Consider the following 23,767-nt stretch of genomic DNA (forward strand, 5'->3'; position numbering starts at 1 on the left):
TGAGCAACAAGGCTGTTTATTTCACCTGGGTGCAGGCGGCTGAGTCCAAAAAGAGAGTCAGTGAACGGAGATAGGGGTGGGGCCGTTTAATAGGATTTGGGTAGGTAATGGAAAATTACAGTCAAAGGGGGTTGTTCTCTGGCGGGCGGGGCGGGGGTCACAAGGTGCTCATTAGGGGAGCTTCTGAGCCAGGAGAAGGAATTTCACAAGGTAACGTCATCAGTTAAGGCAGGAACCGCCATTTTCACTTCTTTTGTGATTTTTCAGTTGTTTCAGGCCGTCTAGATATATATGTGCAGGTCACGGGGGATATGATGGCTTCGCTTGGGCTCAGAGGCCTGACAGATACTTTGTAATGCATAAAATGTATCAAATAGTATTTTTAAAAAAAGAAAAAAAAAAGAAACGGAAAATTGAAAAATACTGACCTCCACCCCTGCATTCAAGGTATCTAAATTTTACCTTTCCTTCAAGGCCTAGTTCAAACTTGCTAGTCTCCCTCTCAGTAGGGACTGCATCCTCTTACTTGCACATTTGGAAATTTATTTTCTGCTGTCTTGTAACATGTCCTGAATTAACTTGATATAACATTAAATTTTGTATTTTTATTTAACTTCTCAAGAATTTATGTTGTTTCTAAAACTAGAACAGGGAAGCAATGTGGTATAAAGGAAAACACTCAAATTTGGACTCAAAGGCTCAGTTCTAATTGGGATTGTGCCATTTTTACTTAAGTTTTCTGAACTTCAGTTTCTATAGCTGTAAAATGAAGAAGAAACTGGCCCTGTTACATTGCAAGCTACTCACATTCTTACATTTTAATTTGAGTTTATTTTAATAACTTAACTTTTTAATATGAAATTAAAGATGTTTACCTGCATGAATACATTTCAACAGAACCAGAAGAATTTACTATGATTTTTTAACCCAATAAGATAGCGTAAATCACATACACGATTTGTTTATTTAAATGATTAAATAAGATAATGAATGTGAAATGCCTGGCTCACAGCAGACTGCAATAAATGGTACCTGTTATTATTAACTTGGGACCAACTACCTGGAAGCAAGAGCCTATGTCTTCGAAAATTTGATTCTTTCCCCACAGAGCTTAGTCCTGTGACTCACACACAATCAGAAGGACAATTAATATTTGGGTCTTCGACTTGCTGATATGCCAGGTAGAGAAATGTTTATAAATAAGGAAAAAAAAAAAAACCAAAAAAAACCTTTGCGATATAGAGAGTATTTTCCACAATATCTGGAGAGAAATTTCATCTGATTTGGAATCATAGGTTGAAGGACTAGACACGACCAGGATGTGTCCTGAGACTCAGGGACAAATCCTTATGCTAGCCACACGCAAACAGGGGATTTTGAAAGCTGCCTCCAGCAATATAAAAGAATCTCAGAGCTGTGACTCAGCACAGGGTTATAACACTCTGATTTATCTTTCTCTTGTCTCTTCCTCAAGGTCTGAAAGAATCTAATGCGCAATTTAGCACTAAAACTAGACAACCTCCACTAGGCTCTTGTGTTCCGGTAATCCTCTCTCGAACCTGTGAGCAATTTCCAAAATCCTGTCTCTTTCTTCTAGCTCTGGTGTAAACGTCTTAGAAAGACTTGTAAACCAGAACAAGAATTTAAATAATCTGCCAGGTCAGTGTGCTTGCATGGACTTTTGAAGTTTAGAAAGATGTATGTATGACCAGAGCCTCAAAGAGCCAAGCAAGATGACTGGAGGTTGCTCTGTTTCCAAACACCACATCTGCACCTAGGGACAATGAAAGCAGGTTTAATTGTCAGGATCTCAGGTACTCTGATCCTGCCTACAGCCCATCCTCTTCCAGGAACTCAGAACCCTAAGCTCTTTCTCCAAGAACTGCTGGGAGGGGCCCCTGGATTTTCCTCAGGGATGGAAGGCCAGTGTTGCCTGGCTGATGACAAATAGCTATTTGGTATTATTAACAGGTATCAGCTGAGGTTGGCAAAACCTTTCTCCTTCCTTCTGCTCCCTTGTCTGTCAATATTTATTGATTCTCCATAGCGTTTAGGCTGAATTTAACTCCCCATTTTTTCTCTTCTCAGCCTTTCCCTGTTAACAGGGTCATCCTCCAATTCTGAGTTGAAAAATGGATCCCCTTTCCTTCCAAAGCAGGGAAACTTGACTACAGGCGATCACATTTTTTAAAAATGTGTTAAGAATCACAGCAGTTGTCCACTGTTGACAAAATGCTCAGAGGACAGAGAGGTGTGGGGGCTTGTGAGAAAATCCACAAGTCCATCATGAAGTCCATCATGGCAGTTAACTTGAAAACCAGCGATGACAATGTGGGTGACACCTCTTTCTTAGAGTGTCCCATCACAGAGAACAGGGGTGCCTTGATCTGTACGGCATCCAGCATTACGGTGGGGCCTATGGTAAGCATTCCGAGAAACAGGGAGAGCATGTAGCATCACTGGCGAGAGGCGAGATGAATGAACTTTCTGTTCATTTTGGAATGCAGACAGAGGTAGGAGGAAGTAGGTGGAAATGAATCAGTGAAATAAACCGGCATCTGCTCGCACACGGAGCATGCCGTTTCCTGACATGACTCACTGCCCAGCTCCTCCTGCCGCCTGTGACTCATCATGCAGAGAGGCCGGTTTCTAAGGAGACCACTGAGGGCTGGGCAGTAGCCACCTGTGTAGACATGGTGCTCACGTGGCCGTGGAGCCCGTTATCTAGAAAGCCTCATTGCTTTAAATGTCATTAGAGAGAGAGAGAGAAAAATATTTCTTAAGGTTATTCTTGAGGTTATTTACAGACACACACCTGCTAGGAAGGAATAAAGTTCTCTGTTTGTCCAAAATAAGCAATTGATCCATGTTTTGGCCAACAGAGCTGTGCTAAACGCGGGGCACATTTGGAATGACTGGGGGAGAGGGGAAGGACCCAGGAATGAAAAAGAGAAAAATGGAATTGATATTTCAAAATAAAACGCAAGTAAGTCTATGACATATAATTACATAATAGTGGCTCACATGTTTAGTACTCCCTGTATGATGGACACTGCCAATAAAAGATCAATAAGCCCGGTTCCTCCCCTCGCAGAGCTAGTAGGTCCCAGGACGGTGGAGACAGCGAGCTTCTCAGAGAGCAGCTTTTCTGCAACTCATGGAGAGTAGAGAGAGAAGTTAATGTACCCAAAGTAAGAGATGCAAATAGCACCTACAGGAGCCTTTCCGCTCTCAGGCCACCCAGAATCTCAGTTAGTCCCATACAATGGTGTAGAAGCTCTCATCTAACTTGGTTCATTGAATGAGTTTGAAAATAACGATAATACTGTTTGTCAGTAAAAAGATGCTGGCAAAATACTCCAAAAGTTTCTGCTCTTAAAGAGTTAACTACTTCCCCTGAATACCTATTTGTATTTTTTAATAGTTTCAAAATACTTTATCACAGGCAATGGAAAAACAACAACAACGTCAACCTAGCCAGCGTCAAAATTATCATAAGTTCCGAACTAATGAATTTTAAATTTTAATGAGCTTTTATTATGTATTTTGTACCCTTAATTTTTTTATGCCACTGACACTTTTCATCAAAAGGGCATGAAAACATTGTGTGTTTTTAAAGGGTAAGAAAATTCTGAGGTCTTATTTTCCTTTTAACCTTATGTTCAATAAGCTCACATCCTTGCAAAGGAAGTACATAATTCTACCATAAAAATCAGCCTTTCATGGATTCAGTTTTTAAGAAAGTCTAAAGTAAATTTATCTGAAAATAAATCTTCCTGAGAAAAAAATACATTTTTTCCTGGAGTCATTTTAAAAAATATGACTTGCTATTATAGCTGTATGAAGGAGTATCTGAAGTACTGACTTCTTAGATTCATTCCTTTACATTTTCCTCAGAGTTTTGAAATTGCTCTCTATTGAACAAGCCTTATTCTCTGTGCAGAGGAAGCTTTTTACACCTTCTACAGGCCTGGAAGGCAGCAAGAATAGATCTCTGGATCAGATTGTTTCTCTTTCTCCCTCCCTCCCTCTCTCCCTTCCTTTCTTCATTCCTCCCTTCTTTTTTCCCTTCTTCACATTAGTAAGCATTTTTTGAACCCTGATTCCATTGATCATTGGATCTTCTCATCGTGGGAGATGGCCCCAATGCTTGGACACCACCACTTCCTAAAACATAGGGCATTTTATGTTTTCTGGTAATACTCTGAAGCAAAAGCCCACAATAATATTTGTGGGTATGCATTGATAAGGGAGTTAGAGCAGAAAAGGACAGGATAACAAGCATCATATGACTGTAATAGTCTGGATTTGTCGTTTCTCAAAACTAGACGAGCTGAATGAGTATCTAAATGACTGAATTTGCTTCAGATTTTCTTTGTGGTTAAAATACACTGACCTACTCCTTTATTTCCACAGCCTCTGACAGCTATAGAAGCCATAGATCTCCTTCTTTGCCCTCTCTTTCTTTTGGTTTATACTGTAGAGGGATTTTCAAATTCTATCACCTCTGGCTTCCCCTACACGGCATCACACTGAGAAGCAGGCAGCTTAATCAGGCTCCCAGAATTTTTAAGAAAGCTTACGAGATAGAAAGTGCTTTTCTATAAATCTTAGAGGATTTGCTTACTTTTTCCCCGGTCTTTCAAACCAGGAAGTCACATTGTGAACCATAAACAGAACTCATTGCCAAAGGGATTAAAGCTAAATTTAGGACCAACGACTTAAGAACTGTCTGCAAACAAAACCACATGTGAATCAGCTCTATGGAACAATAGTTTGAACAAATGCAAACATAGCTACTAAAATGTTTGCCGATTGCAAGCTCTAATCAGAGTTTGCTGTATTCTGAGGAGCAAATGAGAACTCCGGAAAGGGTGTCAGTTCATCATTTGGAAGCCCTCTTTGAAATGTTAGGTCAGAGTGAAAGTTGTAATGTAAAAGTCACTTGAGTGTTGGCCTCAAGTATCACAGTATTTTGGCCGAGCCTCTTGATTTGTATGTGGTGAGAATCTCTCTTAGAAACATTTTTGAATCATTGACATTTACAAAACAAGTCATTTGCCACAGAGGGCAGGTCCCTGAAGTCCGTTCTTGAATACAAAAGGAAAACAACCAGTGCAGCACCAACTCAGGCATACCAAACTCACCTTCTCAAACTGGAAGATTTCATGCCACAAGCATTTTGTAGAAGCATTCTCGGAATAGTCATAATTACAACTAACATTTGCCTTGCCCTTTATGGTTTACAAAGTGCTTGCAACCCAAGACGTCATTTCAGAAGTTCTCAGCATGGACCTTGTGGGAGTAGGGAAAGGGAGAGACTGTTGAGCAGCAAGTGTCAAAAGACTGCCATTTTCAGCTACCATTTTCCTGGCCCTTGCTGCTGTGAATCTCTACAAATAAGATTCTCCTGGAAAGGAATATAAAATGTGGTTGTTGCAGTCCTTCAGAGAACCTCCCTTGCAGTACCTTGTTTTACATAAATAGTCATTGAGTTATATACTACATCAGGACCGGTTTCAAAAAGTGAGTACTAATTAAACTTGGAAATAATTGTTTTAATCACAAAATAGTCAGAAGTCTGTATCTCATTGTGGTTTCACATTCAGATCAGTCCTAAAATTGGTCAGACTTTCAAGCAAATAGTCAGACGTGCCTATCTGTATATTCTGAAAATTAGGTGAATTCATTTATATATTCAGTAACTATTTAAGTACATACTCTGTCAGTGTCTCCCATTTTTAGATGATACAAAGATTCATAAAACCTCTGCCTCCCATAAGCTTATACTCTATTAAAGACGAGAAGGTACACACTTAAGATGCAAAATATCAAAAGTCTAGAGAGATGAGAATTAAAATCTATTTCTGAGTTAGGAGAATTAGAGTGACCCTCACAAAGTGAGATTTAACTTGGACTTTACAAGGATATATGAGAAAAGATATTCCAAGGAGGAAAAATAGCATGCAAGATGGGAATATACAGGATGTGTTTGGGAAGCAGTAAGTTATCCATTATGGTAGGAGCACACATGATTTTAAAAAAAGGAAACCTAAATGAATAATATTGCTGTGTGGCTCTGATAATTTTTTTCTGTGCACAGCGTAAAAAAAAAATCAGATAAAATTGAAATTTAAACCTATACCATATATTAACATAAAATAATAGCCATATACAGAGACAAGTATATAGCTCTGAGTGTAATTATATATGTTCACAAATGATTCACACTCCTATTTTTATAGTTATTATATTTCCTTTTTTCCCTATAAAGAAACAAAAAATGTTTCCTTAATTAGCAATACTGCATTTTCTTTTATCATTAAGCAAAACAAAAAAACTAAATGAGCAACGAAAATCTACTGCCCAAAATGATCATTGTTTACATTTTATGTATATTCTTCCAGATTTATCATTTACTATATAAATATACATATGTTTTAAAATATTAGAAACATGTTTCTTTTTACCCAAGATTTTTTACAAGTATTTCTATTTCTGTTGCTACATGATATTCCGTTATATGGAAGTGCCAATTTTTTTTTTAAACCAATTTCCTACTGTTAGACATCTGGGTACTCTACGGTTAGCAATGAACAGCCTTACAATAAACCTTTGCATGCATCCATGAATATTTCCTTAGGATAAATAACAAGAAGTGGCCTTCCTACTTCGTGGCGTGTGTGTGTGTGTGTGTGTGTGTGTGTGTGTGTGTGTGTGTGTATGTAGTCTAATTCTATTCCATAAAAGTTATACCTTTCTTGACTCCCACCTGCAGTAAAGCTATACTACTTCTCAAAGAAAATGATACAATCTCTCAGAAATATGGGATAGTCAGAAACACAGTACAACTTTTACATTTGAGCAGAGACATTAAATCACTAAGACCTGTGTGTAGGGAGTCTTCCAGCTGATATATCTTTCACCCAGAGAAGCCCTCCTTTATCCATGAATAAGCATCAATTGCTATTCTCTGCATCATGGATTCCTCTCCATTACCACCTTAGCCCTGAAAACACTTCTATCTACTCCGAATATAAGCCACGTGGAAAGCAAAGGTTTGTTGCTATTTTTCATTATGCTGAGACTGATCACAGAGGCATACCGTGGCAATCACAGACACTAACCAGGTGGTAAGTCAGGGCAATTTCATTACAAGTGCACGCTTGCATTTTATGCCCCTTAATCACTGTTACTGCTCCCCCAAGCAGCACAGTGTTTCAGCTTGGATTTTGACAATACCTTCTTTGTCAGAGGAATGCTGCAAAGAGGGTGAAAGGGGCTGCTATTGCCAGGAACAGTTCCCTGGCACCTGAGGCAGAGGCACTTAAAAAAGCTGCTGTGTGCATTTACACTTGCTCCATTGGTACACGCAGCCTTACTCAAAAGAATAATGTTAACGCAGGTCACAGTCTTAACTGGCTCAGCGGTTTTACCTTTTCCTAGCCTCCAGATATTTAGTGGAGTTTTGCTTCTGCCCGCTTCTTCAAAAAACCTGCCTGGTTGTGTTAAGGTCCAGGGTACAACGCAAAATTCTCTGAGACCTGAAGAGCAGCTCTATCTGAGATGACTGAGTAGCCAACTAGCTATGCTGTGCCTCTTCTCAAAGCACATACGAGCCTGGAATCACAATTATTGAGAAAGGATCATAAATTCAATTCAATTAAATGCCATGTAGAAAATGTCTGACATGTCAGAAATGTGGCCAAATAGGAATTCCTGAACCACAGTGACAAGGAAATCAGTTCCGTAGCTGGTGGTTGATTAAACCCAACTTCAGGCTGTCTTCCTGATATCCAGCTTGCTGGTATGGTACTTGCAGAAAACCCTTACCCAAAGTTGGCTCTAAATGGATAATGTTATACAGACTGTGAACAGCCTTCGAAACCATGTTAGCCTACTAATTGTTTGTGTGGGAGGCTTTTCTCGGACCAGTGTTGGCCAATGGAGAAAGGTAGAACCACTAGTCATGGGTGGTTACCCATGCCGGGTGAAACACTTAAACAATGCTGCCACAATATTATTGGTACAGGTGTTGTGCAAAATATTTTATAACACATATGGAAGGAACTGATCAATCAAAACAGACACTGACCCAGTCAGAATAGACATCAGCCATAAAGAATTGGTAATTGTGCTGAAATAGCTGAAATACACTGCCTGAATATCAGCCTGGCTTATAGATAAGTGTGTGGATGCCAAAAGCAACATCCATTACTGAGAACCTACCATGCGCTAGGTACTTACATTGGGCATCAGGGACATGTAATAAGCATAGAAGCCTATAAGATCAGTATAGCAGCATAGTAGTAGGAGTAAGAGTAGTAGTAATAGCCATCATTTGTTGAGGCCCTATTAGGCACTGAGTGCTATTCATTTCATTGAGTCTTTCCAATAACTTTACAAAGTAGGCATTATCATCAGATTACATGGATGAAATAACTGAAGCTCTGAGATGTTAAATAACTCGCCCAAACCATTCAGATGGCAGTTACCAGAAGTGGAATAGAACGTTCTATCTCTATAGAAGCCCATATTCACTCCACTATGCCATGTGGCACCTCCTTGGAAATTGTACTGGTCTTGGCTCTGCCTCTAGCAGACCACTTAGTCTCTTCAATCTCAGTATTCCTGCCATAAAATTAGGAAAATAATATCTGTCCATACTAAGTGCTCAATGAACTTTAAATGTATGCTTCAGGTTCTTAGCATATGTGCTTTATTAGCGAAGCACAATCCCATCCCTTGAGAGATTTGTAACTTAGGTAGTTAGATAAGATATATACATTAAACGTTTATATATATATGTGTGTGTGTGTGTATAAAAAACATATTAATATAATGTGTCCTTCGCCTTTACCTGGGCAAGTTTTTCTGTCTGTTTCTCTCTGCCGGCCTTAGTCTGTGTACTCTGTCTTTGTGCTGAAGTAACGGTGAGAATTTTATGGGTCTATTATATAACATTCCAAGATAGCATACACTAAGTTTCAAACAGGTGGCATGGATGTCAGATATGAGAAGCATTTCTTGAAGTAGGCGGTCTGAGCATCTAAGAAAGCAGATTTCAGTGGTGGCTTGCTTTGTGCCGTGAGGGGAAGGTTGATCAAAGCTGTGGGTATGTGGAAAAGAAGGGAAAGGCATTTTATATAAGGGAAAATGCATGATCAGAGACATGGGATTGGAAATGTGAAATTTGTTTGGAGATTAGTAAACAAATCTCTTTTACTAGATTTAAAAGTTATTTTTCATAGCACAAAATGGCAAGAGTAATAAATGCCAAAGAGTCAGGCAAACATCACTCAAAGCAAATATGCCCGCGTCCTCAAAGTTGGTGTTCTAAGAACATTAAAAAAAGTTATCAGTTCCTCTTATTCTTTTTTCAGAATAATACTCTTTGATGTGAATATACTTAAGACCATTCAACTGTACATTTAAAAATGGTTAAGATAATTAAAAAACAAAGCAAAAAACAAAAAACTCATCAATACTCTAGGGAAATGTCCAGTCTAAGTGCCCCAAGCCTTATAATTATCTGGGTTATAACACTTAGCCTGCATTTTAATTGGTTCTTTTCTTTTCCATCTCCTGCATTAGCCTGTAATTTCTTTCTTATTGGTCTTTGTAATTCTAGGATTTAGTGTCTCACACATAGTATATAGACTAAATATATTTTAAGCAAATTAAGGGCTTCAAGTAAGCAAAAATTTTGAGTAAGTCGCATTTAGCTTACAACCTTAAAACCTTCCCTAATGCTACTGAGAATGAAGTTTAGGGTGGGTCAGCATTAAGGAGTATATATAATCTACATGTGCTGGGCATGAAATGGTTAAGCAGTAAAGCCCAAGGCCTCTGCAGCCACTGGAGCTTTTTGATCATACCATAGGAAGCACAATAGCATGGTCAATAACTTCTGTGCAGATAAGATTTTTTTCAAGTAAATTCAATCTGTGAATTGTTCTCTTCTAGGCAAAAAGCCAGGGAGACTCATATAATTCTCACCATTACTTCAGCACAAAGACAGAGTACACAGACTGAGGCAAAGAGAGAGAGAGAAACAGACTGAAAGACTTGCTCAGGTAAAGGCGAGGGATGCATTGAATGTTCTGGCCTTATATTAATCTATTCAAAAACTAATTATAAAGAAAAGAAATACAAGACAGAAACAGCAATAAAGTTGTTAGAGACATTGCTCTCACAAGAGAAAGATGGAGAATTTCTTACATTACATGTTATTCCTTCTGTAAGGAAAAGAATGTTTGAAAGAAGACCAGGTAAGGCCAAAGAAAGCACCTTGTTTTCTGTCCCATCTTTAACTTTGCTTTGATATATCCATGAAAACATACAGAAAGTCCTAAAGTTACACAGCATTAGTCACTAAGCAAACTGATCAATGATTTGAAAACACTTGGAGAAATTTCTCTGAGGTAAAATATATTTGGGTTGGATTGTATTTGTGTGAATGGCCCATTCTGAAGCCTGGAGTTATTTCCTGAGGTATTTCCTGCAACAGGGATGTAGGCAAGAGCTGGCTTCTGCTACCCTGGACTGTATGCCTTGTAACAGAGGTTCTGACTCCCAAAGAGGCTGCAGTAATCAATAATACAGCATGGCATGACATGCAAGAGTACTAGGACATTGTGTATTACATGCTGTTCTTAGAGGTGGAGGCAAATTCTTTATTCATTGAGGAATTTATTCATTCAATCATTTTTTAAATCCATTTGACAAAGATGGTCTAAATTTCCTCCTGTTTGCTGTTAGAGTGACCCAGATGTGCAGGATTGATTTGGTCTCTGCTCTTATGACACAACGATCCAACAATGAGAGTCAGTTAAATATGAATTAAAATAAGTGTAATAAGTGCTTTATTAGGAAAAAAAAATACACTATGGGCACATAGGAGGAAATATACCTGTGGGGTTCTGGGGGTGGGAAGCAAGGACCCGGAAATGTTTTTGTAGAAAGTGACTTTTATACTGATCCTGAAGTCAATGTTAAAAAGTGTTGGAGGTGTTACAAGAAAAAGAAGGGAAATCTGAAAGTAGGAGTGTCTTAGTCCATATGTGCTGCTATAATGAAATACCACATATCTTTATGGTCCAGCCTTTACTGATTACCCAGTTTCAAATTCACTTCTACATTTTTAGGTATTTGTCATAGCAACACCACGCTCTCTGTACTAATTTCTGTCTTAGCCCTGTTGTGTTGCTACAACAAAATGCATGAGACTGGCTAATTTATAAAGTACGGAAATGTATGTCTCACAGTACTGGAGGCTGGAAGTTCAAGACTGTGGTTCTGGTGGTTTTGGTATCTGATGAGCGCTTGGTCTCTAATTCCAAGATGGTGCACTGGGGAAAAATGCAAAGTCCTCACATGGAGGAAGGGATAGAAAGACCAAAACAGACCTAGATAGTTTCCTCTAGTTTTATTCCTAAGGTCACTAATCCCATTCATGAGAGCTCTACCCTCAGCACTTAACCACCTCCTAAAGGCACCACTTCCTAGTAGTATCACATGGCTATTAAATTTTAATGCATAAATTGTAGATGGGACACAAACATTCAGACTATAGCAGACCTCTGGGAAGAACTGTTGCCAAGCGTGTCCACCCCTAGATGGGTGAAGTACCACCGTCTGTAAAACGGCTGCCGTGATTGCAATGTTTGCCTCCTCCAAAACTGTACTGAAATTTAATTGACATTGTAACAGGATGGTGGGACCTTCAAAACATGATTAGGTGATGAGGGCTTCACCTTCATGGTGGGATTATTGCCATTATAAATGGAGAAATGTGTTTACCTCTTGCTCTCTCGTTGCTCTTATGCTCTTCTGCAATGTGATAAATAGCATTTGTCTCTCTGGAGAATGCAGTGTTCAACATGCTATCTTGGAAGCAGAGGCTGGGCCCTCACCAGACACCACACCTGGATCTTGGACTCCTCAGCCTCCTGTTCTTCATAAATTATCCAGTGTGTGGCATTCTGTTACAGCAGCACAAAAGGGACTATGACAAAGGCCAAACCTGAATGCCATAAATAATAGCTCTTTCTTTCACAAGTTCTGTTTGATAAGGCCCACTGATAGGTTTTAAATTAAATATACATTTGGCAACCCAGTTTTGTTTCTCAGTCAATTAAAATGGGTGAGTAGTATCTGAAGAATAGGTCATCAGGTTTCATAAGAAGCATCTAGATTTCCTGATAGTGTATTTTTGTTCTCCTGGAACATTAATCCTACATTCAGAACACCCAATAAGCGTTGAATATTGATCACAGGAGACCAAACATCATTATAACCAACGTGTTAAGTTGGATGTTTCTCAAATGCCTATTAGGAAATGTTGGGTTTGAAAGATAAAGTGCTGTCCATTCTCAATTCCACGTGGGAATTGTAAAATACATGGAGATAAAAATTCTGGAATACAGCATTTTTGCCTGAAAGCCTATAACACTCTAATAAATGCATCACCTGGATTTTATCTTGAACAGATGAGATCATTGCAACTCAAATAAACAGCACCACTCTTTAGCAGAATGGGCTGAAAAATGACTTACAGGATCACAAATGCAAATTGCATAGATTCTTGGCAAAAATGAGAGCATTGCTTAGTTAAATATTCATAAAATAATGTATTAAAGTGTTCATCTTTACATCCTGCAAGTAAACGTGCTATGAGAATTATATTTTCATCTCTAGAAGACAGCTTAAGTCCTCTTGGATGTAGTAATGGTGTAAATCTTAAATGAATAATGACATAGTTAAATAATATGATTGTGATCTTCTATACGCTGACAATTTTGTCCTTAGTTTTGACACAACTTCTGTTAATGAGTGAATGATATATTCATTCAATAGCCAATAACTATGGAGTGTCTGTTATGTGCCAGGCACTGGGGATTTCATGTTGAACAGGATACACATGGTTCCTGACTTCCTCTGTGTTACTTCCTAAGGGGGAGGACAGACAAGCCCAGTAACAAATAACTAAAATGATTGCCAAAGATTATAAAAATGATAAAGAAATGACTAGACTCAGTTTGGACTACAACTTGATGTGGTCCTAAGCATTAAACTGGGATTTTAGAGATACTTTCTTTTTAATATTTTTGCTGCATTTCACTGTGAGTATGAGGGACTCTGATCCCGAGGCTATAGTCTCACATATAGCTGAAATTTTCACATAATGATTGGATTTGTGCAGCAGCTTGGTGGTCTAGTTTGAGGTAAATGAGATGTCTGGAAGCTGAACTGCAGTGCAGGTTCTGAAATATTGGAAATGACATAGGTTCTGCTGATGCCTTATGGTACTCTGAACTTCAGGTCACACTGAGGTTAAAACCAGAACAGGATTGGATCACACTCTTGAGAACCAGACTGGATTTCTTTTTCAGTGCTTACTCTTGAGTCTGACACTTTGGTTTGTGCCACACACATCAGATGGGTCTACTTTAGTTCCAAAGGCTCTGTCTTCTGCATCCTCTTAAATCCATCTGTGTTCAGTTGAGTCTGCAGATATGCAAAGTGCTAGGACTCTGTTATTCATGTTCTCTTCACCCTACTCTCTCCCTTCTGCCTACCACCTTGTCAAAATAACAGTAGTTGACCATCTAATGTGATCTTTTAAAAAGAGAGATTCCTGCTTGAACCCGGGAGGCAGAGGTTGTGGTGAGCCAAGATTGCACCACTGCACTCCAGCCTGGCGACAGAGCGAGACTCCATCTCTAAATAAATAAAAAAAAAAAGAAAGAGATTCCTAGCCTGAAATCCTAGAACAGTGGCTTTGAAGAGAGGGAAGAAGAGAAAATAGAATGAAGACTGGAATGGAGGAAGAGTAGAATCACTGAAGTGGGGGAGAATATTAAATCTTAACGAAGAAGATTGTGATCCTTCCATTATTTCCCAATATTTCAGTAAATGAAAACAGAGTGTCTACTACATGCTAGATAATTCTGAAATATGTGACTCTTCTTATACAGGAAAACCACATCCCTGGTTCAAATTAAAAAGTCCAAGCATCACAGCTACTCTCAACTCCTTAATGGTCCAAACTTGTAGCAGCCTGGAATATGTTTCCAAATCAGATGGTCTTAGAACCAATCAAAATATAATCTATCTTGAGAATGCCTTTGCAATGTATTGAAAGGTTTAGAAATGTTCATATTGTCTGACATATAATTCCCCATCTTGATAAATGCCGTCTCCCAAAACTTTGGTGTCATTCTTGACTCCTCTCTTTCTGTCAACTCATTTCTCCTCTATTTACCAAGCCTAAGGCTCTACGTTTGCAAGAATCTAATCACCTTTCATGACCTCCACTACTAACAGACTACCATGATATGTCTGTGGACGACTGCAGCAGTCTCCCAATGGATCTCCCTGCTTCCTCCTTTGCTCTTCATCTGTCTGTTGGCCACACAGCAGCCACAGTATTCTTTTATTTAATCTAGTTTGCTTATACCCCTGATGTCTTTCCATCTCACGTAAACTTAACCTACCCCACAAGACCTTGTGTGATCTTGTCCTTGGCTTTCTCTCCGGATGCTCTGGAGCTTCTATCTCTCTCTGTCTTACTCTCACTGTGCCAGTCACAATGTCCTCTTTGCTGTTTATTAAGCATGCCAAACTCACTGTTCCCTCAGGGCCTTTGCACATATCATTTTCTCAGCTTGCAATGCTCTTACCTCAGGCATCCACATGACTAACTCTTTACTTAATTTAGAAAGGCCTTCAAACTTATTAACCTTATTACCTTACCAGAAAAGTCTTTTATGATCACATCAGCCTCTATTACTCTGTTCCCTTTCACTCTGCTCTACTGTTTTGTTTTTCTCCATAGCCACTATCACCACCTGACATATATATTTATTTGCTAGTTCTCTTTACTAGAATATAAGCACATGAGAGCAGGGACTTTGCTGTATTCTCTGCTGGATGTTCAGGACTAAAAGAATGCCTGGCACATAGTAAGACCTCACTAAATGTTTGTTGAGTCAATGTGTTGGGTTTGTGAATTTTGATTCCTGTTCATGTCTTTTGAATTCTTCTACAATCTGCCTATCAGACTGCAAACTGGAAGACATGTTGATGTGCAGAACTCTTGGCCAAGTTTTTGGTCTAATGGCAAATATGGGGTTATGGCTTGCTAGCTTTCTGAAAAAAAGGAGTTGAAATGGATCTCCAAATTTTGTTTTAAAAAAAATCACACCCTCCTTTCTATGGTCTGATCGTGTTCCCCCAAATTCATATGTTAAAAGTTAATGATGAATGTAAGAGTATTAAGAGGTGGGACCTCTGGGAGGTGATTGAGTCATGAGTGCAGACTTCATCACCTTCATGTCATTGGGATTATCAAGTTTATACCAGGACTGGAGGACACTAGCTGGCTATTTTTTTTAAGATGGAGTCTCGCTCTGTTGCCCAGGCTAGAGTACAGTGGTGCAATCTCAACTCACTGCAACCTCTGCCTCCCAGGTTCAAGTGATTCTCCCGCCTCAGCCTTCTCAAGTAGCTGGGATTACAGGAGTGTGCCACCACTCCTGGCTAATTCTTGTATTTTCAGTAGAAACAGGGTTTCACCATGTTGGCCAGGCTGGTCTCGAACTCAAGTGGTCTGCCTGGCTAGGCTCCTTTTTATTTTTCCATCCATTCTGTCCTATGAGGACACAGTGCTTATCCCCTCTAGAGGATGCCACAACAAAGTATTATCTTTGAAGCAGAGTCCTTACCAGACACCAAACCTGCCAGTACCTTGAACTTCCAGCCTCCAGAACTCAGATACATATTTATCTTTGTTATAAATTACCCAGTCCCAAGTATTTTTTATAGAAGCACAAACAGACAAAAGTCCCTTGATTTCTAACATGGCTTCTAGATGCATCGCTGTTCAAGGCCCTGACCCTTCATCCCACAGTTTGATTTCAATCTCAGTCAACCAGCAATGGCAGAGCCTCTGCAACTCACTACTGCTCCTGAAGTTGGCCTTGGTCCCCACTGTCTGTATCTTCCTCTTTGTAGCTGAGCTGTATTATCTGGAGGTGCTTAGAGTGGTGGAGGTATTTCTGGATAGATCTATATGCTCTTTGCCAACTTCCATCTTTCCCTCTTCCACTTGCTTTACGTAAGGCCCTTAGTGAAAAGAGTAATGCTCTGTAATTTTATGACTGCCTTTTTTTTTTTTTTAAACCAAATATCATTTTGTGAAAACTCTTCTTGTGCTATTAAGGGTCTTCTAAAACCTAGTTTTAAGTGGCAGCATATATTGTTCCTGGGATGTGTCATGATTAAACCATCCTCCTATTGTTGTGGCTATTTACATTGCTCTGAAAGTTTCACTGTTGTAGCAGCCTCATGTTTTCAACATAAATTCATTCGTAGATAGAGAGAAAAAAAATCCTGCTGTCTTTAACATTTTTTGCACATATCTTATTTTGATAGCTCTAATTTTTTTAAAGATGATCTTTTAGAATGATAACCACTGGATAATAATCACTGGATAAGAAGATATACATTTTCATGTACTACTTGATAAATTCTGGGCTAACTACTTTTCAGAAACATGAACTCCCACCAGTACCATTTCCTTCTTCACTATGCCCTTGCCAGTACTGAGTGTTACCTTGTAAAAATCTTTGTCAATTTAATAAATGAAAAATTTGATTTTACTTCAATGCAAATTGAGCAACAATTCACATTTCACAAGTGATAAGTTACACACATCTAAAGAGGTTTGGGATCTTTTCTAACCTATCTATTATAACCAGGAGGTCACTTCTGAGTTGCTGACTTTTATCTGGTCTTCATGTTCCATTAAATACTCTGATTTAGAGCCTCAGGTCACTTTCAGTCTTAATTGTATTTTATTATTCTCCATTGTTGCAGAATGTTTCAGTCAATTTAGCCAGAAGGGTCTCTCTTCACCTTTTCTTCATTGGTTCATTTCCAGTTATAACAATGACAGATTCCCTGAGATGTTATATTAATTTTTTTTATCATCACAATAACTATCTTTACTCGAATGAAAGTAAGCATTAGAATGTGATTTTAGGCTTAGAGGAAAATGTATTTTTGTTGTCCGCTGAGGAGGTATAAATTCTTTTTACTATTAAGCAAGCCATGGTTGTGCAGAGGCTAAATGTCAGATATTCTCAGATTTAGCAACAACTGTGTGCATTCCACATAATGTCAGAGAACACATAGAAGATAATAAAACATCAGCTTAAACATTTACTGAGGAATTTTCTATCGTACTATGTTAAGTTAAGCAAAAGATGGGTTGCCCAACGCCTATTTCTTCATCACCACCCTTCTTCAGGAAGAGAAACGAGTCCTCGGTGCCCAGTTTTTCCTTTTGTTTATCCAGTGGGACCCTGGTTTCTGAAATGGGTATGTAGCATCTTCATGTTCTCTTTCCCTCTATCAAAATTGACTGTTGGTCAAGTTTCCAAAAATTGCTTCATGTTAAAATGTTAGTTTCACCATTGTTATTTGTATTGTTGAACAGTATGGGCACTTCTTGGTTACCCAAGGGCAACCACACCTTTCAGTAAATATTTAGCCATAGCCAACTTGACTTTCATTCACTATTAAACACATTAACCAAAGGAATGATTAATACATGTATGGTTATTAGAGTTTTTCATAGTAGAAGCTTTATCTCTCCTGTAGCACCACAGGTGACTCCGCCTGTAACAGTAGGTCCCGTAGAACATTGCATATTTGCCAAACACTGTACATATCCTATTTAACCATCACAACTACCTTCATTTCACAAGTGAGGAAACTAAAGCTCAGAGAAACTAGAGTTTAGTTCCCAGGTAGTGGTAGGGCAGAGATCTGAACCCACGTCTGACTGACTCACTCTGAAGGGCACGTTGTTAAACATTACACTCTTTGGATGCTTTCAGCTGGATAGTACTTGAAAGGGTCCTACATGCTCTTCTTCCTGTGTTCTTGCCACAGTCCTTTGAAGAGGTAGAGTATGTTTCCCCTCTTCTTAGTTCTGAGCTGTCCTTGTGATTATTTTGATGACTACAATGTGGCAAAAGTGATGCTGTGTAACTTTCAAGGATGATCCTTAATAAATCTCCAGCTTCTGTTTTGGCTTCTTGCTACACTCTTTCTGGACCTCCACTGCTATAACATCAGAAGGTCCATATGGAGAATAACAAAGATACCCCTCCCCACCCCCACAATAGCCAGCAGCCAAAGCTGAGCTCCCAGAAGGAGGCCAGCATGCAGGACTAACCACACAATTTGCCAAGTCCAGTGCAAAAGAAAAACTCGAACCCCAACCAGGGGCAGGGAAGTCAGTCTTGCTTTCCTTAGGTCCAGAGATTCTGTGCCCGGGCTGGCTCAGGACCTGACTGACCATGGTCACAAGACATCTACCAAACATGCCATGATGTTGTCAGCCCAGGTGGGATCAAAGGCCCCTTGCCCTATCCCAGGATAGTGAATGTCCCAATATGCTGTGCAGCTCTGACTTTGATCTTCCCCACATCTGCTCCCAGGTTCCTGTCAGGGGCCATGGGTAGTAGCAGAACCCTGGCCTTCCACCCACCAATGTGACAGGACAGAGAGCAGCGGTGATCAGGGGGCAGCTATGGGGAAGGGGAAGCTGCTTGGGACCCAAGGAGTCAGAAAGCAGGAGAGCGGAGCCAGGAAGCTATCCTGGGGCAGTGGGCTCCGAGTCACCAACATCTGCTCCATTGTCACCTCATTATTCACCTACCAAATACAAACTTAAAGATGAAATTATTAAGAATTTCAAGACGGCAACTGTGTGAATGAGGGCATTTTGGTCCTGTGCCTGTCCCAGAGCCCCAGCAGAAAAACCACACCATCACCCCCAGACCATGAGAAATACAAACAGTTGGTGCTTTAAGCTGCTAAGTGTCGGGTTTGTTTATTACCAGGTGCTTGATAAACATAAAGTTTTGCTATCATCTTTCTGTGGACCAGTATCGGACATTTTGAAATCAAGTAACAAGAGGAAAATTGGAAAAGTGAAATGCAAAGACACTTAAAAGACAGAAGGTCCCTGGGGAGGTGAAGAAATCCAGGGAAAGCTTCCCATACGAGGAGAACCTTCAGACAGTCTTTGAAATAAGCACAGTATGTGGACCAGTAGACAACAGCAGCCACCACGTGGCTGTCCACTGCACGTATAGACAGACAGCAAGCACGCACATTAATGCACAAAACATCCAACTCCTGAATTAAAAGCCTGAACCATCCAACTTCACCCATGTTATACCTCGCTCCTAGCTTCTCGCCATCTCACGTCCCAGCCTTCATTTTTGCCTCTGGCTAAGTCCTTTCAGTCTGATGCAGAAATCGAATTGTGTCAGCCTCTGATCTTATTTTAGCTTGCTGGTTGCAGGTTTTTCTTTTCTCTGCAGCTCAGAGATGCTAAATCTCTAGGATCTTTCCCTCCCAGGGCTGTGTGTTATCTTTAGGACCCTCTGTCCTAGTCCTTCCTGTTCAATGCACACATTTGAACCTTATTTGAGTATAAAACCAACTTGTAGGATTTACACAAACACCATTTCCCACTCTTGTTTGTCCATGGAGCCCTCCTTTCTCAGATCATATTTTAGCTTCTCACATTACCATTCAGGAAATGCTACCTTAGGCTAAATTCCTACGAGTTGATTTATAGCAGCTATCTCTTTAACAAGCTCCTCAGATGATTCTGATGTGCACCAAAGTTTGGGAAACACTGTTTTAGACATACATAAAATTGAAGTTATAACAGTCCTTCGTAACTTTTGATCAGTCTCACTCACTCCTTCTGTAAGGCTCAAATATAAAACCCCTCAAAACTCCATAACCTTTCATAATTACAACTGAATTTATTAACTGTTTGACAGTTATTATACTTTAAATCTGAGACATATAATCTTTGCCAAAGCATTTTACTATTTTAGATTCTTATTTCCTCTACCTCTGCATGGTGTTAGCATTCAGGAAACCTGAATTTATTTAACGCTATTCAACTGAGTAGTTTAGTCCTTTCAGGGGCATGTAATTTAACATTCTATGTAGATAATCTGGTATAGAAGATTTTTGAAATCATACTGACCTGGGTTTTTGTTTTTTAAGGCTGGATCTCACTCTGATGCCCAGGCTGGAATACAGTGGTGTGATCACAGCTCACTGCAGCCTCAAACTGCTGGGCTCAAGCAATTCTCCCATTTCAGTTTCTCAAGCAGCTAGGACTTTGGGCACGCAGCACCATGCCCAAGTAATTTAACAATTTTTTTTTTTTTAGAGACCAGGTCTCACTATGTTGCCCAGGCTGGTCTTGAACTCCTGAGCTCAAGAGATCCTCCCACCTCGGCCCTCTAAAGTGCTGGGATTACAGGTGTGAGCCATCATGCCTGTACCCGACTTGGATTTTAAATCTTGTTTGCAACACCTACCATCTATGTGACATTGGGCAAATAATTTAATATTTCTGGACCTCAGAGTCCTTAATAATATTTACTTTATAGGCGAGTTTTGAAAATTAAAAAGGATTCAATATATAGCTAGTAAAAACAATGGTATCTCAGTAAATATAGTTTGCTGTCTTCTCAGATAACCTCAGACTCCCGAAGGGAAAAATGGCTAATAACATAATTTTACCTATCTTCCAGGGAGTCATAGAAATAAAATAAGGTTTCATAGGTTAAAAATGCATTGAAAATATTAAAGACATTTGCTAAATGACAGTAATAGTATTTTATGTTAATCTGAAGCTTCTTGAAGGCGAATTATGTCTATTTCCATTTTTAAAGTGTTTAACATTTTGGTTTCGATTCTAAACCAAAATAAAAACATTTAAATGCTGTACGTGTTTGTGTATTCATTAAGTTCTTATGGGATGGTGCTAAATTAAAAGTTCATGATTCCGGCAACATCTTCTCATTGCTATTTTTTGTTTGTGGCATTTTCCACTTTCCTTCTTCAACACAAATTTTAAACAAACCCATAAATATGCCCCCTATCCCAACACATACACAGAAAAGAAGTTTTCCACAGCCTCACTGCCTATTTTAATTAAAGTTAAAATACAAACGCGTATCTCTTCGCATTTCTAGTTTTGTACAAGGTTAGGAGAGGAGTTATTGAAGGAAAATAGAAAATGAAACTTTTGGTTAAGGCCAGTTTGTTAAATAAAAATAACCCTCATATATTTCATTTGAATCTAAATTATACCAGCAAGGGCCTAGCAGCATTCATCAAGTTCTTTTGTGAATCACACAGATTTTAAGTCAACGCAGAGTCCCAAGAATGCAAAATAATAGCAATATTCTTAAAATTGAAAAACCAAGGACTAAAAATTTCATTACCCCAATATATCGCCTAATGTCAAAAAACAATGCTAGTTCTCTGAGTAAGACTGCATTGACTGCATGTAACAATTTGGTCTATTAGACTGCTCCATTATTTTGAATTTGTTTAAATTATTGAATAAAAATCTCAATGTTAGCACTTCTTGGCTAGATTATAAAAAGTAATAACAGCTGCATTATCACCTCCCAGGGAGAAGAAGGTTTGTCACAGTGAGTAATGCTCTCCCTGCTGGGGCACAATCAAGTACACTTTCCATATCCCCTGCACCAGGCTCTGATTGGATTATCCTTTCACAGAAGATAACACACACACACACACACACACACACACACACGCACATCATCTCCAGCTTCTGCTGAGACAAGGTGCATGGTCAGTGACTTCATTTATAAAGTCCAGTTTAGGGTCTATGGGCCCCGTCAATCTATTAACAGACCTGTAGAAACATGCATTACTCCAAGAATATAGGCGCTAGTGTTTTTACACGCTTTGTCTAACAGAGAGATATTATTTTTAGTCCTGTTTTACAAGTGGGATATCAAGAGGAAGTCAGTGAGGGAGGTACAGAGTTGTAACTATTTCTAGATTTCTTACCTACAAGGTAAAGAGCAGGGCCAGGAGAACCCTTGATACTGGGCTTTTACCTAAAGTAGAGTGGGGCAACCAAGACTGTGCTTCCATACAACCTGATGTATCTACCACTTCACAAAGCATCAGTCTCTCCAGGGGGCAGCTGTTTAGTCTTTGTAAGTCGGTTGGCTGATGCTCTTAGGAGCTGAATCAAGAGTGTTTTGGAGTGGGAAGGCAGACATCACTTGCATTTCACCCAGAGCACTCTGCAAGGGTTTTCTCTGCATGACCAGGGTCTAGACGACTTGGGAGAAAGGAATTCAAGGAATTTCAAACTGAGACCCAGGGACTTGGGTACGAGGATTAAGAGTCTTTAAAAAAAATTGATTAAGAACATTTAACATGAGATCTATAGTCTTAACATTTTAAGTAGACAACGTAGTATTGTTAACTATAGACACCACGTTTTACAGCAGATCTCTAGAAGTAATTCGTCTTGTAGAACTAAAACTTTTTACATCTTAAATAGCAACTCTCCTTTTTTCCCTTCCCCAGTCCCTGATAACACCATTCTATTCTTTGTTTCTAAGTTTAACTATTTTAGATACCTCATATAAGTAAACTCATACAGTATTTGCCCTTCTGTGCCTGGCTAATTTCACTTAGCATAATGTCCTCCAGATTCATTCATGTTGTCTCATGTGGCAAGATTTCCTCCTTCTTTAAGGCTGAATAATATCCTATTGTATGTTTTTATCCTATTTTCATATCCATGCATACATTGATGGATACTTAGGTTGCTTCCATATCTTGGTTATTGCAAGGAATGCTGCAGTGAATGTGAGTGTGAATTTCTCTTTGATATTCTAATTTTAATTCTTTTCAAGTAACCCTGAGTTAGCATTGCTGGATCATATGGTAACTTTATTTTTAAAAATTTTGAGGAAACTCCAGTTTACTTTCTCATCAACAGTGTACAAAAATTTCAACTCCTTGACATTCCCACAAGTACCTGTTATCTTTCAGTTTTTGGATAATCTTTAGGGTTTTTAAAATAAACTTTTGCTTTGTTGATGTATCATTTTGGTTTAAATTGTCATTTTCCTGATGTTTAGTGATGTTGAACACTTTTCCATTTATCTGTTGGTCATCTTCGCAAATATTTTCTACCATTCCATTGGTTGCCTTTTCACTCTGCTGATTATTTTCTCTGCTGTTTGGTAGCCTTTTAGTTTGAGTTTGAGTTAGTCCCATTTATTTATTTTTGCTTTTGTCGTTTGTGTCTTACGTGTCATATCCACAAATCTTTGTACAGACCAACGTCATGGAACATTTCTCCTATGTTTTCTCTTAGAAGCTTTATAGATTCAGGTCTTATATTTGAATATTTAATCCATGTTTTTTTTCGGTATGGTGTAAGATAAGGGTTCACTTTCTTTCTTCTGCATGAATATATAGTTTCCCTGACACCATTTGTTGAGGAGATTATCCTTTCCCCATTAGGTATTTTTGGCACCCTTGTTGAAGATACAGATGCTCTCTTTGTCTTTTACTTTTGACAACTTCATAGTAATATTTCTTGATGTAGATTTCGTTGGATTTATCCTATTTAGTACTCTTGGGCTTTATGAGTCTGAATATCCATTTTCCTCTCTAAATTTGGGAAGTTTTCTGTCCATATTTCTTTAAATGATTTTTATGCCCCTTTCTCTTTCTTCTTTCCTTTTAGTATTTATGTATTGGTTTGTTTGATGGTTTTCCATAAGTTCTTTAAGGTTTATTCACTCATTTTTATCATGTTTTTCTTTTTATCCTCTGATAAATTAAAATCACCTATCTTTGAGTTGACGTGTGC

Source organism: Theropithecus gelada, chromosome 17 (assembly GCF_003255815.1).
Source record: "Theropithecus gelada isolate Dixy chromosome 17, Tgel_1.0, whole genome shotgun sequence".
NCBI classification, from domain to species: domain Eukaryota; kingdom Metazoa; phylum Chordata; class Mammalia; order Primates; family Cercopithecidae; genus Theropithecus; species Theropithecus gelada.